Source organism: Hyla sarda, unplaced genomic scaffold (assembly GCF_029499605.1).
Source record: "Hyla sarda isolate aHylSar1 unplaced genomic scaffold, aHylSar1.hap1 scaffold_813, whole genome shotgun sequence".
Taxonomy (NCBI): Eukaryota; Metazoa; Chordata; class Amphibia; order Anura; family Hylidae; genus Hyla; species Hyla sarda.
Window position 1 is genome coordinate 1 of NW_026610840.1, and position 15,769 is coordinate 15,769.

General features: G+C 46.1%; 6 non-coding genes and 1 pseudogene across 6 annotated transcripts; all 7 read right to left on the minus strand.

The window, feature by feature from the left end:
- On the minus strand, positions 1 to 70 carry LOC130347156 (U2 spliceosomal RNA; annotated as a pseudogene; the record flags this gene model as incomplete).
- A 2,086-nt stretch (positions 71 to 2,156) lies between these two features.
- LOC130347192 (U2 spliceosomal RNA) lies at positions 2,157 to 2,347 on the minus strand. Its single transcript, XR_008885169.1, has one exon. It is a non-coding gene; the product is annotated as a U2 spliceosomal RNA (small nuclear RNA).
- Positions 2,348 to 4,443: 2,096 nt separating this feature from the next.
- Positions 4,444 to 4,634, minus strand: LOC130347204 (U2 spliceosomal RNA). The gene has a single exon (XR_008885180.1). It is a non-coding gene; the product is annotated as a U2 spliceosomal RNA (small nuclear RNA).
- A 2,088-nt stretch (positions 4,635 to 6,722) lies between these two features.
- LOC130347149 (U2 spliceosomal RNA) lies at positions 6,723 to 6,913 on the minus strand. The gene has a single exon (XR_008885132.1). It is a non-coding gene; the product is annotated as a U2 spliceosomal RNA (small nuclear RNA).
- A 2,084-nt stretch (positions 6,914 to 8,997) lies between these two features.
- Positions 8,998 to 9,189, minus strand: LOC130347150 (U2 spliceosomal RNA). Its single transcript, XR_008885133.1, has one exon. It is a non-coding gene; the product is annotated as a U2 spliceosomal RNA (small nuclear RNA).
- Positions 9,190 to 11,284: 2,095 nt separating this feature from the next.
- LOC130347158 (U2 spliceosomal RNA) lies at positions 11,285 to 11,475 on the minus strand. The gene has a single exon (XR_008885138.1). It is a non-coding gene; the product is annotated as a U2 spliceosomal RNA (small nuclear RNA).
- A 2,092-nt stretch (positions 11,476 to 13,567) lies between these two features.
- On the minus strand, positions 13,568 to 13,758 carry LOC130347159 (U2 spliceosomal RNA). Its single transcript, XR_008885139.1, has one exon. It is a non-coding gene; the product is annotated as a U2 spliceosomal RNA (small nuclear RNA).
- Positions 13,759 to 15,769: the final 2,011 nt, after the last annotated feature.

Below are 15,769 nucleotides of genomic sequence, written 5' to 3' on the forward strand. Positions count from 1 at the left end.
GACGTATCAGATATTAAACTGATAAGAACAGATACTACACTTGATCTTAGCCAAAAGGCCGAGAAGCGATAACCGTGAAAGGGGCGGGCCCAACAAGGTCCCCTTCATGGGCACTATCACTGCTTGCTGTCAGGGAGGCTGCCAGACAATTTTCCATGCACACTCTGGGCTGGGGGGCAGTCAACCACCAGTACACACAGCAGAACCTAAACCCATACCATTATTGCTAAGCAGCAAGACAGGGGCCCATTGCACTCCCACGGGGCCTTTTTAAATGCAATCCATAACCCGGATTTGCCAGGAACCCTTCTTACTCCTCCTACTTGCATGTGACACTGGGCTTAGGATCTGCATAGGAAACACACACACAAGCACACACCTACCTTTGTTGCCTGCAGATGCCTCCTTGGCTGTCCCCAAACGGTATCAAACCAACACCCACGGGAAGCTGTAAGCATAGAGGACATGCCTGCACCCCATTGGACTTACCTGTGTGGGTTAAATCCGGGTTATTTGACAACCTATGGCGGTGATGGTTCTGCTCAGGCAGAGCAGTGCTGATGCTCCTCATAAAGCTGTCGCTGCTGTGAAGGTTCTAGGTGACATCACAAATCCCTTTGGTTACATACACAACAAAGCTGGGTTGTTGTTGTTTACACTCTGCAAGGCCTGTGGAAGTGAGTGACATCATAGCACTGTAGTTCTGAGGGTTCAAGATGGATGCAACAATCTCCTGTTGCTTCTATGAAGGCCGTAATAGACGACATCACCAAACAGCTCCATAGTCACATACACAGCAAAGGAGAGATGTTGTTTACACCTAGTGATGTCAGTGGTATTGAGTGACATCACAGCACAGTGCTAAGGCTCCTGGGCCTGGACACAGCAGCGGCTGCAATATCTCAACGGAGAATACGTTTATATCTATGTGTGTGTGTGCGCATATATATATATATATATATATATATATATATATATATATATATATTTCTCCGCCGAAATCACTTTTAAACCCATTTCCACCTTTTTTTCCCTTCTCTTCCTCTTACTTTTTTTCACGTTTTTTTACGTTTTTCTCCTTTTCGCCTCTTTTCTGGGCGTATTATTCTTCTTTTTCTTCTTTTTTTTCGTCTAATGCATACCCCATCAGTGCAGCAATGCTTATTCAATACCGCCAGCAGATGGAGACACTGGGGGATAATTTTCTAAGGATTTATACTGATTTTTCCTGTCTGAATTTGTCGCACAGAAAGTTGCAGGCCAAATATGTGTGACATTTCTGCGACATTAGCTTCTAGAGCATTTTTACAACATTATACATAGGTGCTGAATACATAAAAAGCGACTGTTCAGCGACAGACAAGTCGCATCGGCTGAAAGTAGGCCAGAATGTCAGTCCATGTTGGAGCAGGTTTAGATACAGTCTAAAGCATAGATCTCAAAGTCTGTGCACAGAATTTAGCAAGGGCCTCGCACCTTCTGATGCATCAGGTAGGTGCACAATAGCATAGCCTAACCCTCTGTACTTTGGTCTATATTGATGCGGGACATAGACAGCCAGCTGATGACCAATCCATTAGTGCAATGGATGGCTGGAAGCATTTGTCTTTGCCTTTGCAATACCACAGAAGCAATGCATGGTCAATGTACAGCAATGACACACCTGTGTGAACAGCCAGGAGACCCCCCCCCCCATGTTATGTTACATAGTTACATAGTTAGTACGGTCGAAAAAAGACATATGTCCATCACGTTCAACCAGGGAATTAAGGGGTAGGGGTGTGGCGCGATATTGGGGAAGGGATGAGATTTTATATTTCTTCATAAGCATTAATCTTATTTTGTCAATTAGGAACATTCAGCACCCACCCGCTATCAAGGCAGCTGCCTATCATGTCATGCCCTACCTGCACAGGTGTGCTGGCTACTCAAATGATCCAATTAAGGAGGCCATTTAGTCAGCAGCAGCAGAAGTCCTGTGCCTGGACGCTCCAACAGGGGCCAGACACAAGCAGAAGCAGAAGCAGCAGAAGCAGCAGCAGCACCACCTTTTGTTTTTTGGCTGCAGCAGCAGCAAGGCCCACAGGCTGGCTAGCTGGCTAGCCAGCAAGCAGGTAGCAATGAAAGTAGGAATCTTTCTTTTTAACCCTGTAAGGGGGTGGTGCACTGTACCCGAAGATACTGCCATATCGGGTCAATGCATAGGGCGACGGAAGCAAGCTTCGAAATCGGCCCCCGTTCTCAAAAATCCATTTAATATATGGTCCCCAGATAGGGGACGTATCAGATATTAAACTGATAAGAACAGATACTACACTTGATCTTAGCCAAAAGGCCGAGAAGCGATAACCGTGAAAGGGGCGGGCCCAACAAGGTCCCCTTCATGGGCACTATCACTGCTTGCTGTCAGGGAGGCTGCCAGACAATTTTCCATGCACACTCTGGCTGGGGGGCAGTCAACCACCAGTACACACAGCAGAACCTAAACCCATACCATTATTGCTAAGCAGCAAGACAGGGGCCCATTGCACTCCCACGGGGCCTTTTTAAATGCAATCCATAACCCGGATTTGCCAGGAACCCTTCTTACTCCTCCTACTTGCATGTGACACTGGGCTTAGGATCTGCATAGGAAACACACACACAAGCACACACCTACCTTTGTTGCCTGCAGATGCCTCCTTGGCTGTCCCCAAACGGTATCAAACCAACACCCACGGGAAGCTGTAAGCATAGAGGACATGCCTGCACCCCATTGGACTTACCTGTGTGGGTTAAATCCGGGTTATTTGACAACCTATGGCGGTGATGGTTCTGCTCAGGCAGAGCAGTGCTGATGCTCCTCATAAAGCTGTCGCTGCTGTGAAGGTTCTAGGTGACATCACAAATCCCTTTGGTTACATACACAACAAAGCTGGGTTGTTGTTGTTTACACTCTGCAAGGCCTGTGGAAGTGAGTGACATCATAGCACTGTAGTTCTGAGGGTTCAAGATGGATGCAACAATCTCCTGTTGCTTCTATGAAGGCCGTAATAGACGACATCACCAAACAGCTCCATAGTCACATACACAGCAAAGGAGAGATGTTGTTTACACCTAGTGATGTCAGTGGTATTGAGTGACATCACAGCACAGTGCTAAGGCTCCTGGGCCTGGACACAGCAGCGGCTGCAATATCTCAACGGAGAATACGTTTATATCTATGTGTGTGTGTGCGCATATATATATATATATATATATATATATATATATATATATATATATTTCTCCGCCGAAATCACTTTTAAACCCATTTCCACCTTTTTTTCCCTTCTCTTCCTCTTACTTTTTTTTCACGTTTTTTTACGTTTTTCTCCTTTTCGCCTCTTTTCTGGGCGTATTATTCTTCTTTTTCTTCTTTTTTTTCGTCTAATGCATACCCATCAGTGCAGCAATGCTTATTCAATACCGCCAGCAGATGGAGACACTGGGGGATAATTTTCTAAGGATTTATACTGATTTTTCCTGTCTGAATTTGTCGCACAGAAAGTTGCAGGCCAAATATGTGTGACATTTCTGCGACTTTAGCTTCTAGAGCATTTTTACAACATTATACATAGGTGCTGAATACATAAAAAGCGACTGTTCAGCGACAGACAAGTCGCATCGGCTGAAAGTAGGCCAGAATGTCAGTCCATGTTGGAGCAGGTTTAGATACAGTCTAAAGCATAGATCTCAAAGTCTGTGCACAGAATTTAGCAAGGGCCTCGCACCTTCTGATGCATCAGGTAGGTGCACAATAGCATAGCCTAACCCTCTGTACTTTGGTCTATATTGATGCGGGACATAGACAGCCAGCTGATGACCAATCCATTAGTGCAATGGATGGCTGGAAGCATTTGTCTTTGCCTTTGCAATACCACAGAAGCAATGCATGGTCAATGTACAGCAATGACACACCTGTGTGAACAGCCAGGAGACCCCCCCCCCCCCCCCCCCCCATGTTATGTTACATAGTTACATAGTTAGTACGGTCGAAAAAAGACATATGTCCATCACGTTCAACCAGGGAATTAAGGGGTAGGGGTGTGGCGCGATATTGGGGAAGGGATGAGATTTTATATTTCTTCATAAGCATTAATCTTATTTTGTCAATTAGGAACATTCAGCACCCACCCGCTATCAAGGCAGCTGCCTATCATGTCATGCCCTACCTGCACAGGTGTGCTGGCTACTCAAATGATCCAATTAAGGAGGCCATTTAGTCAGCAGCAGCAGAAGTCCTGTGCCTGGACGCTCCAACAGGGGCCAGACACAAGCAGAAGCAGAAGCAGCAGAAGCAGCAGCAGCACCACCTTTTGTTTTTTGGCTGCAGCAGCAGCAAGGCCCACAGGGCTGGCTAGCTGGCTAGCCAGCAAGCAGGTAGCAATGAAAGTAGGAATCTTTCTTTTTAACCCTGTAAGGGGGTGGTGCACTGTACCCGAAGATACTGCCATATCGGGTCAATGCATAGGGCGACGGAAGCAAGCTTCGAAATCGGCCCCCGTTCTCAAAAATCCATTTAATATATGGTCCCCAGATAGGGGACGTATCAGATATTAAACTGATAAGAACAGATACTACACTTGATCTTAGCCAAAAGGCCGAGAAGCGATAACCGTGAAAGGGGCGGGCCCAACAAGGTCCCCTTCATGGGCACTATCACTGCTTGCTGTCAGGGAGGCTGCCAGACAATTTTCCATGCACACTCTGGGCTGGGGGGCAGTCAACCACCAGTACACACAGCAGAACCTAAACCCATACCATTATTGCTAAGCAGCAAGACAGGGGCCCATTGCACTCCCACGGGGCCTTTTTAAATGCAATCCATAACCCGGATTTGCCAGGAACCCTTCTTACTCCTCCTACTTGCATGTGACACTGGGCTTAGGATCTGCATAGGAAACACACACACAAGCACACACCTACCTTTGTTGCTGCAGATGCCTCCTTGGCTGTCCCCAAACGGTATCAAACCAACACCCACGGGAAGCTGTAAGCATAGAGGACATGCCTGCACCCCATTGGACTTACCTGTGTGGGTTAAATCCGGGTTATTTGACAACCTATGGCGGTGATGGTTCTGCTCAGGCAGAGCAGTGCTGATGCTCCTCATAAAGCTGTCGCTGCTGTGAAGGTTCTAGGTGACATCACAAATCCCTTTGGTTACATACACAACAAAGCTGGGTTGTTGTTGTTTACACTCTGCAAGGCCTGTGGAAGTGAGTGACATCATAGCACTGTAGTTCTGAGGGTTCAAGATGGATGCAACAATCTCCTGTTGCTTCTATGAAGGCCGTAATAGACGACATCACCAAACAGCTCCATAGTCACATACACAGCAAAGGAGAGATGTTGTTTACACCTAGTGATGTCAGTGGTATTGAGTGACATCACAGCACAGTGCTAAGGCTCCTGGGCCTGGACACAGCAGCGGCTGCAATATCTCAACGGAGAATACGTTTATATCTATGTGTGTGTGTGCGCATATATATATATATAATATATATATATATATATATATATATATATATTTCTCCGCCGAAATCACTTTTAAACCCATTTCCACCTTTTTTTCCCTTCTCTTCCTCTTACTTTTTTTTCACGTTTTTTTACGTTTTTCTCCTTTTCGCCTCTTTTCTGGGCGTATTATTCTTCTTTTTCTTCTTTTTTTTCGTCTAATGCATACCCCATCAGTGCAGCAATGCTTATTCAATACCGCCAGCAGATGGAGACACTGGGGGATAATTTTCTAAGGATTTATACTGATTTTTCCTGTCTGAATTTGTCGCACAGAAAGTTGCAGGCCAAATATGTGTGACATTTCTGCGACTTTAGCTTCTAGAGCATTTTTACAACATTATACATAGGTGCTGAATACATAAAAAGCGACTGTTCAGCGACAGACAAGTCGCATCGGCTGAAAGTAGGCCAGAATGTCAGTCCATGTTGGAGCAGGTTTAGATACAGTCTAAAGCATAGATCTCAAAGTCTGTGCACAGAATTTAGCAAGGGCCTCGCACCTTCTGATGCATCAGGTAGGTGCACAATAGCATAGCCTAACCCTCTGTACTTTGGTCTATATTGATGCGGGACATAGACAGCCAGCTGATGACCAATCCATTAGTGCAATGGATGGCTGGAAGCATTTGTCTTTGCCTTTGCAATACCACAGAAGCAATGCATGGTCAATGTACAGCAATGACACACCTGTGTGAACAGCCAGGAGACCCCCCCCCCCATGTTATGTTACATAGTTACATAGTTAGTACGGTCGAAAAAAGACATATGTCCATCACGTTCAACCAGGGAATTAAGGGGTAGGGGTGTGGCGCGATATTGGGGAAGGGATGAGATTTTATATTTCTTCATAAGCATTAATCTTATTTTGTCAATTAGGAACATTCAGCACCCACCCGCTATCAAGGCAGCTGCCTATCATGTCATGCCCTACCTGCACAGGTGTGCTGGCTACTCAAATGATCCAATTAAGGAGGCCATTTAGTCAGCAGCAGCAGAAGTCCTGTGCCTGGACGCTCCAACAGGGGCCAGACACAAGCAGAAGCAGAAGCAGCAGAAGCAGCAGCAGCACCACCTTTTGTTTTTTGGCTGCAGCAGCAGCAAGGCCCACAGGGCTGGCTAGCTGGCTAGCCAGCAAGCAGGTAGCAATGAAAGTAGGAATCTTTCTTTTTAACCCTGTAAGGGGGTGGTGCACTGTACCCGAAGATACTGCCATATCGGGTCAATGCATAGGGCGACGGAAGCAAGCTTCGAAATCGGCCCCCGTTCTCAAAAATCCATTTAATATATGGTCCCCAGATAGGGGACGTATCAGATATTAAACTGATAAGAACAGATACTACACTTGATCTTAGCCAAAAGGCCGAGAAGCGATAACCGTGAAAGGGGCGGGCCCAACAAGGTCCCCTTCATGGGCACTATCACTGCTTGCTGTCAGGGAGGCTGCCAGACAATTTTCCATGCACACTCTGGGCTGGGGGGCAGTCAACCACCAGTACACACAGCAGAACCTAAACCCATACCATTATTGCTAAGCAGCAAGACAGGGGCCCATTGCACTCCCACGGGGCCTTTTTAAATGCAATCCATAACCCGGATTTGCCAGGAACCCTTCTTACTCCTCCTACTTGCATGTGACACTGGGCTTAGGATCTGCATAGGAAACACACACACAAGCACACACCTACCTTTGTTGCCTGCAGATGCCTCCTTGGCTGTCCCCAAACGGTATCAAACCAACACCCACGGGAAGCTGTAAGCATAGAGGACATGCCTGCACCCCATTGGACTTACCTGTGTGGGTTAAATCCGGGTTATTTGACAACCTATGGCGGTGATGGTTCTGCTCAGGCAGAGCAGTGCTGATGCTCCTCATAAAGCTGTCGCTGCTGTGAAGGTTCTAGGTGACATCACAAATCCCTTTGGTTACATACACAACAAAGCTGGGTTGTTGTTGTTTACACTCTGCAAGGCCTGTGGAAGTGAGTGACATCATAGCACTGTAGTTCTGAGGGTTCAAGATGGATGCAACAATCTCCTGTTGCTTCTATGAAGGCCGTAATAGACGACATCACCAAACAGCTCCATAGTCACATACACAGCAAAGGAGAGATGTTGTTTACACCTAGTGATGTCAGTGGTATTGAGTGACATCACAGCACAGTGCTAAGGCTCCTGGGCCTGGACACAGCAGCGGCTGCAATATCTCAACGGAGAATACGTTTATATCTATGTGTGTGTGTGCGCATATATATATATATATATATATATATATATATATATATATATTTCTCCGCCGAAATCACTTTTAAACCCATTTCCACCTTTTTTTCCCTTCTCTTCCTCTTACTTTTTTTTCACGTTTTTTTACGTTTTTCTCCTTTTCGCCTCTTTTCTGGGCGTATTATTCTTCTTTTTCTTCTTTTTTTTCGTCTAATGCATACCCCATCAGTGCAGCAATGCTTATTCAATACCGCCAGCAGATGGAGACACTGGGGGATAATTTTCTAAGGATTTATACTGATTTTTCCTGTCTGAATTTGTCGCACAGAAAGTTGCAGGCCAAATATGTGTGACATTTCTGCGACTTTAGCTTCTAGAGCATTTTTACAACATTATACATAGGTGCTGAATACATAAAAAGCGACTGTTCAGCGAAACAGACAAGTCGCATCGGCTGAAAGTAGGCCAGAATGTCAGTCCATGTTGGAGCAGGTTTAGATACAGTCTAAAGCATAGATCTCAAAGTCTGTGCACAGAATTTAGCAAGGGCCTCGCACCTTCTGATGCATCAGGTAGGTGCACAATAGCATAGCCTAACCCTCTGTACTTTGGTCTATATTGATGCGGGGACATAGACAGCCAGCTGATGACCAATCCATTAGTGCAATGGATGGCTGGAAGCATTTGTCTTTGCCTTTGCAATACCACAGAAGCAATGCATGGTCAATGTACAGCAATGACACACCTGTGTGAACAGCCAGGAGACCCCCCCCATGTTATGTTACATAGTTACATAGTTAGTACGGTCGAAAAAAGACATATGTCCATCACGTTCAACCAGGGAATTAAGGGGTAGGGGTGTGGCGCGATATTGGGGAAGGGATGAGATTTTATATTTCTTCATAAGCATTAATCTTATTTTGTCAATTAGGAACATTCAGCACCCACCCGCTATCAAGGCAGCTGCCTATCATGTCATGCCCTACCTGCACAGGTGTGCTGGCTACTCAAATGATCCAATTAAGGAGGCCATTTAGTCAGCAGCAGCAGAAGTCCTGTGCCTGGACGCTCCAACAGGGGCCAGACACAAGCAGAAGCAGAAGCAGCAGAAGCAGCAGCAGCACCACCTTTTGTTTTTTGGCTGCAGCAGCAGCAAGGCCCACAGGGCTGGCTAGCTGGCTAGCCAGCAAGCAGGTAGCAATGAAAGTAGGAATCTTTCTTTTTAACCCTGTAAGGGGGTGGTGCACTGTACCCGAAGATACTGCCATATCGGGTCAATGCATAGGGCGACGGAAGCAAGCTTCGAAATCGGCCCCCGTTCTCAAAAAATCCATTTAATATATGGTCCCCAGATAGGGGACGTATCAGATATTAAACTGATAAGAACAGATACTACACTTGATCTTAGCCAAAAGGCCGAGAAGCGATAACCGTGAAAGGGGGCGGGCCCAACAAGGTCCCCTTCATGGGCACTATCACTGCTTGCTGTCAGGGAGGCTGCCAGACAATTTTCCATGCACACTCTGGGCTGGGGGGCAGTCAACCACCAGTACACACAGCAGAACCTAAACCCATACCATTATTGCTAAGCAGCAAGACAGGGGCCCATTGCACTCCCACGGGGCCTTTTTAAATGCAATCCATAACCCGGATTTGCCAGGAACCCTTCTTACTCCTCCTACTTGCATGTGACACTGGGCTTAGGATCTGCATAGGAAACACACACACAAGCACACACCTACCTTTGTTGCCTGCAGATGCCTCCTTGGCTGTCCCCAAACGGTATCAAACCAACACCCACGGGAAGCTGTAAGCATAGAGGACATGCCTGCACCCCATTGGACTTACCTGTGTGGGTTAAATCCGGGTTATTTGACAACCTATGGCGGTGATGGTTCTGCTCAGGCAGAGCAGTGCTGATGCTCCTCATAAAGCTGTCGCTGCTGTGAAGGTTCTAGGTGACATCACAAATCCCTTTGGTTACATACACAACAAAGCTGGGTTGTTGTTGTTTACACTCTGCAAGGCCTGTGGAAGTGAGTGACATCATAGCACTGTAGTTCTGAGGGTTCAAGATGGATGCAACAATCTCCTGTTGCTTCTATGAAGGCCGTAATAGACGACATCACCAAACAGCTCCATAGTCACATACACAGCAAAGGAGAGATGTTGTTTACACCTAGTGATGTCAGTGGTATTGAGTGACATCACAGCACAGTGCTAAGGCTCCTGGGCCTGGACACAGCAGCGGCTGCAATATCTCAACGGAGAATACGTTTATATCTATGTGTGTGTGTGCGCATATATATATATATATATATATATATATATATATATATATATATTTCTCCGCCGAAATCACTTTTAAACCCATTTCCACCTTTTTTTCCCTTCTCTTCCTCTTACTTTTTTTTCACGTTTTTTTACGTTTTTCTCCTTTTCGCCTCTTTTCTGGGCGTATTATTCTTCTTTTTCTTCTTTTTTTTCGTCTAATGCATACCCCATCAGTGCAGCAATGCTTATTCAATACCGCCAGCAGATGGAGACACTGGGGGATAATTTTCTAAGGATTTATACTGATTTTTCCTGTCTGAATTTGTCGCACAGAAAGTTGCAGGCCAAATATGTGTGACATTTCTGCGACTTTAGCTTCTAGAGCATTTTTACAACATTATACATAGGTGCTGAATACATAAAAAGCGACTGTTCAGCGACAGACAAGTCGCATCGGCTGAAAGTAGGCCAGAATGTCAGTCCATGTTGGAGCAGGTTTAGATACAGTCTAAAGCATAGATCTCAAAGTCTGTGCACAGAATTTAGCAAGGGCCTCGCACCTTCTGATGCATCAGGTAGGTGCACAATAGCATAGCCTAACCCTCTGTACTTTGGTCTATATTGATGCGGGACATAGACAGCCAGCTGATGACCAATCCATTAGTGCAATGGATGGCTGGAAGCATTTGTCTTTGCCTTTGCAATACCACAGAAGCAATGCATGGTCAATGTACAGCAATGACACACCTGTGTGAACAGCCAGGAGACCCCCCCCCCCCCCCCCCCATGTTATGTTACATAGTTACATAGTTAGTACGGTCGAAAAAAGACATATGTCCATCACGTTCAACCAGGGAATTAAGGGGTAGGGGTGTGGCGCGATATTGGGGAAGGGATGAGATTTTATATTTCTTCATAAGCATTAATCTTATTTTGTCAATTAGGAACATTCAGCACCCACCCGCTATCAAGGCAGCTGCCTATCATGTCATGCCCTACCTGCACAGGTGTGCTGGCTACTCAAATGATCCAATTAAGGAGGCCATTTAGTCAGCAGCAGCAGAAGTCCTGTGCCTGGACGCTCCAACAGGGGCCAGACACAAGCAGAAGCAGAAGCAGCAGAAGCAGCAGCAGCACCACCTTTTGTTTTTTGGCTGCAGCAGCAGCAAGGCCCACAGGGCTGGCTAGCTGGCTAGCCAGCAAGCAGGTAGCAATGAAAGTAGGAATCTTTCTTTTTAACCCTGTAAGGGGGTGGTGCACTGTACCCGAAGATACTGCCATATCGGGTCAATGCATAGGGCGACGGAAGCAAGCTTCGAAATCGGCCCCCGTTCTCAAAAATCCATTTAATATATGGTCCCCAGATAGGGGACGTATCAGATATTAAACTGATAAGAACAGATACTACACTTGATCTTAGCCAAAAGGCCGAGAAGCGATAACCGTGAAAGGGGCGGGCCCAACAAGGTCCCCTTCATGGGCACTATCACTGCTTGCTGTCAGGGAGGCTGCCAGACAATTTTCCATGCACACTCTGGGCTGGGGGGCAGTCAACCACCAGTACACACAGCAGAACCTAAACCCATACCATTATTGCTAAGCAGCAAGACAGGGGCCCATTGCACTCCCACGGGGCCTTTTTAAATGCAATCCATAACCCGGATTTGCCAGGAACCCTTCTTACTCCTCCTACTTGCATGTGACACTGGGCTTAGGATCTGCATAGGAAACACACACACAAGCACACACCTACCTTTGTTGCCTGCAGATGCCTCCTTGGCTGTCCCCAAACGGTATCAAACCAACACCCACGGGAAGCTGTAAGCATAGAGGACATGCCTGCACCCCATTGGACTTACCTGTGTGGGTTAAATCCGGGTTATTTGACAACCTATGGCGGTGATGGTTCTGCTCAGGCAGAGCAGTGCTGATGCTCCTCATAAAGCTGTCGCTGCTGTGAAGGTTCTAGGTGACATCACAAATCCCTTTGGTTACATACACAACAAAGCTGGGTTGTTGTTGTTTACACTCTGCAAGGCCTGTGGAAGTGAGTGACATCATAGCACTGTAGTTCTGAGGGTTCAAGATGGATGCAACAATCTCCTGTTGCTTCTATGAAGGCCGTAATAGACGACATCACCAAACAGCTCCATAGTCACATACACAGCAAAGGAGAGATGTTGTTTACACCTAGTGATGTCAGTGGTATTGAGTGACATCACAGCACAGTGCTAAGGCTCCTGGGCCTGGACACAGCAGCGGCTGCAATATCTCAACGGAGAATACGTTTATATCTATGTGTGTGTGTGCGCATATATATATATATATATATATATATATATATATATATATATATATTTCTCCGCCGAAATCACTTTTAAACCCATTTCCACCTTTTTTTCCCTTCTCTTCCTCTTACTTTTTTTTCACGTTTTTTTACGTTTTTCTCCTTTTCGCCTCTTTTCTGGGCGTATTATTCTTCTTTTTCTTCTTTTTTTTCGTCTAATGCATACCCCATCAGTGCAGCAATGCTTATTCAATACCGCCAGCAGATGGAGACACTGGGGGATAATTTTCTAAGGATTTATACTGATTTTTCCTGTCTGAATTTGTCGCACAGAAAGTTGCAGGCCAAATATGTGTGACATTTCTGCGACTTTAGCTTCTAGAGCATTTTTACAACATTATACATAGGTGCTGAATACATAAAAAGCGACTGTTCAGCGACAGACAAGTCGCATCGGCTGAAAGTAGGCCAGAATGTCAGTCCATGTTGGAGCAGGTTTAGATACAGTCTAAAGCATAGATCTCAAAGTCTGTGCACAGAATTTAGCAAGGGCCTCGCACCTTCTGATGCATCAGGTAGGTGCACAATAGCATAGCCTAACCCTCTGTACTTTGGTCTATATTGATGCGGGACATAGACAGCCAGCTGATGACCAATCCATTAGTGCAATGGATGGCTGGAAGCATTTGTCTTTGCCTTTGCAATACCACAGAAGCAATGCATGGTCAATGTACAGCAATGACACACCTGTGTGAACAGCCAGGAGACCCCCCCCCCCCCCCATGTTATGTTACATAGTTACATAGTTAGTACGGTCGAAAAAAGACATATGTCCATCACGTTCAACCAGGGAATTAAGGGGTAGGGGTGTGGCGCGATATTGGGGAAGGGATGAGATTTTATATTTCTTCATAAGCATTAATCTTATTTTGTCAATTAGGAACATTCAGCACCCACCCGCTATCAAGGCAGCTGCCTATCATGTCATGCCCTACCTGCACAGGTGTGCTGGCTACTCAAATGATCCAATTAAGGAGGCCATTTAGTCAGCAGCAGCAGAAGTCCTGTGCCTGGACGCTCCAACAGGGGCCAGACACAAGCAGAAGCAGAAGCAGCAGAAGCAGCAGCAGCACCACCTTTTGTTTTTTGGCTGCAGCAGCAGCAAGGCCCACAGGGCTGGCTAGCTGGCTAGCCAGCAAGCAGGTAGCAATGAAAGTAGGAATCTTTCTTTTTAACCCTGTAAGGGGGTGGTGCACTGTACCCGAAGATACTGCCATATCGGGTCAATGCATAGGGCGACGGAAGCAAGCTTCGAAATCGGCCCCCGTTCTCAAAAATCCATTTAATATATGGTCCCCAGATAGGGGACGTATCAGATATTAAACTGATAAGAACAGATACTACACTTGATCTTAGCCAAAAGGCCGAGAAGCGATAACCGTGAAAGGGGCGGGCCCAACAAGGTCCCCTTCATGGGCACTATCACTGCTTGCTGTCAGGGAGGCTGCCAGACAATTTTCCATGCACACTCTGGGCTGGGGGGCAGTCAACCACCAGTACACACAGCAGAACCTAAACCCATACCATTATTGCTAAGCAGCAAGACAGGGGCCCATTGCACTCCCACGGGGCCTTTTTAAATGCAATCCATAACCCGGATTTGCCAGGAACCCTTCTTACTCCTCCTACTTGCATGTGACACTGGGCTTAGGATCTGCATAGGAAACACACACACAAGCACACACCTACCTTTGTTGCCTGCAGATGCCTCCTTGGCTGTCCCCAAACGGTATCAAACCAACACCCACGGGAAGCTGTAAGCATAGAGGACATGCCTGCACCCCATTGGACTTACCTGTGTGGGTTAAATCCGGGTTATTTGACAACCTATGGCGGTGATGGTTCTGCTCAGGCAGAGCAGTGCTGATGCTCCTCATAAAGCTGTCGCTGCTGTGAAGGTTCTAGGTGACATCACAAATCCCTTTGGTTACATACACAACAAAGCTGGGTTGTTGTTGTTTACACTCTGCAAGGCCTGTGGAAGTGAGTGACATCATAGCACTGTAGTTCTGAGGGTTCAAGATGGATGCAACAATCTCCTGTTGCTTCTATGAAGGCCGTAATAGACGACATCACCAAACAGCTCCATAGTCACATACACAGCAAAGGAGAGATGTTGTTTACACCTAGTGATGTCAGTGGTATTGAGTGACATCACAGCACAGTGCTAAGGCTCCTGGGCCTGGACACAGCAGCGGCTGCAATATCTCAACGGAGAATACGTTTATATCTATGTGTGTGTGTGCGCATATATATATATATATATATATATATATATATATATATATATATATATTTCTCCGCCGAAATCACTTTTAAACCCATTTCCACCTTTTTTTCCCTTCTCTTCCTCTTACTTTTTTTTCACGTTTTTTTACGTTTTTCTCCTTTTCGCCTCTTTTCTGGGCGTATTATTCTTCTTTTTCTTCTTTTTTTTCGTCTAATGCATACCCCATCAGTGCAGCAATGCTTATTCAATACCGCCAGCAGATGGAGACACTGGGGGATAATTTTCTAAGGATTTATACTGATTTTTCCTGTCTGAATTTGTCGCACAGAAAGTTGCAGGCCAAATATGTGTGACATTTCTGCGACTTTAGCTTCTAGAGCATTTTTACAACATTATACATAGGTGCTGAATACATAAAAAGCGACTGTTCAGCGACAGACAAGTCGCATCGGCTGAAAGTAGGCCAGAATGTCAGTCCATGTTGGAGCAGGTTTAGATACAGTCTAAAGCATAGATCTCAAAGTCTGTGCACAGAATTTAGCAAGGGCCTCGCACCTTCTGATGCATCAGGTAGGTGCACAATAGCATAGCCTCACCCTCTGTACTTTGGTCTATATTGATGCGGGACATAGACAGCCAGCTGATGACCAATCCATTAGTGCAATGGATGGCTGGAAGCATTTGTCTTTGCCTTTGCAATACCACAGAAGCAATGCATGGTCAATGTACAGCAATGACACACCTGTGTGAACAGCCAGGAGACCCCCCCCCCCCCCCCCCATGTTATGTTACATAGTTACATAGTTAGTACGGTCGAAAAAAGACATATGTCCATCACGTTCAACCAGGGAATTAAGGGGTAGGGGTGTGGCGCGATATTGGGGAAGGGATGAGATTTTATATTTCTTCATAAGCATTAATCTTATTTTGTCAATTAGGAACATTCAGCACCCACCCGCTATCAAGGCAGCTGCCTATCATGTCATGCCCTACCTGCACAGGTGTGCTGGCTACTCAAATGATCCAATTAAGGAGGCCATTTAGTCAGCAGCAGCAGAAGTCCTGTGCCTGGACGCTCCAACAGGGGCCAGACACAAGCAGAAGCAGAAGCAGCAGAAGCAGCAGCAGCACCACCTTTTGTTTTTTGGCTGCAGCAG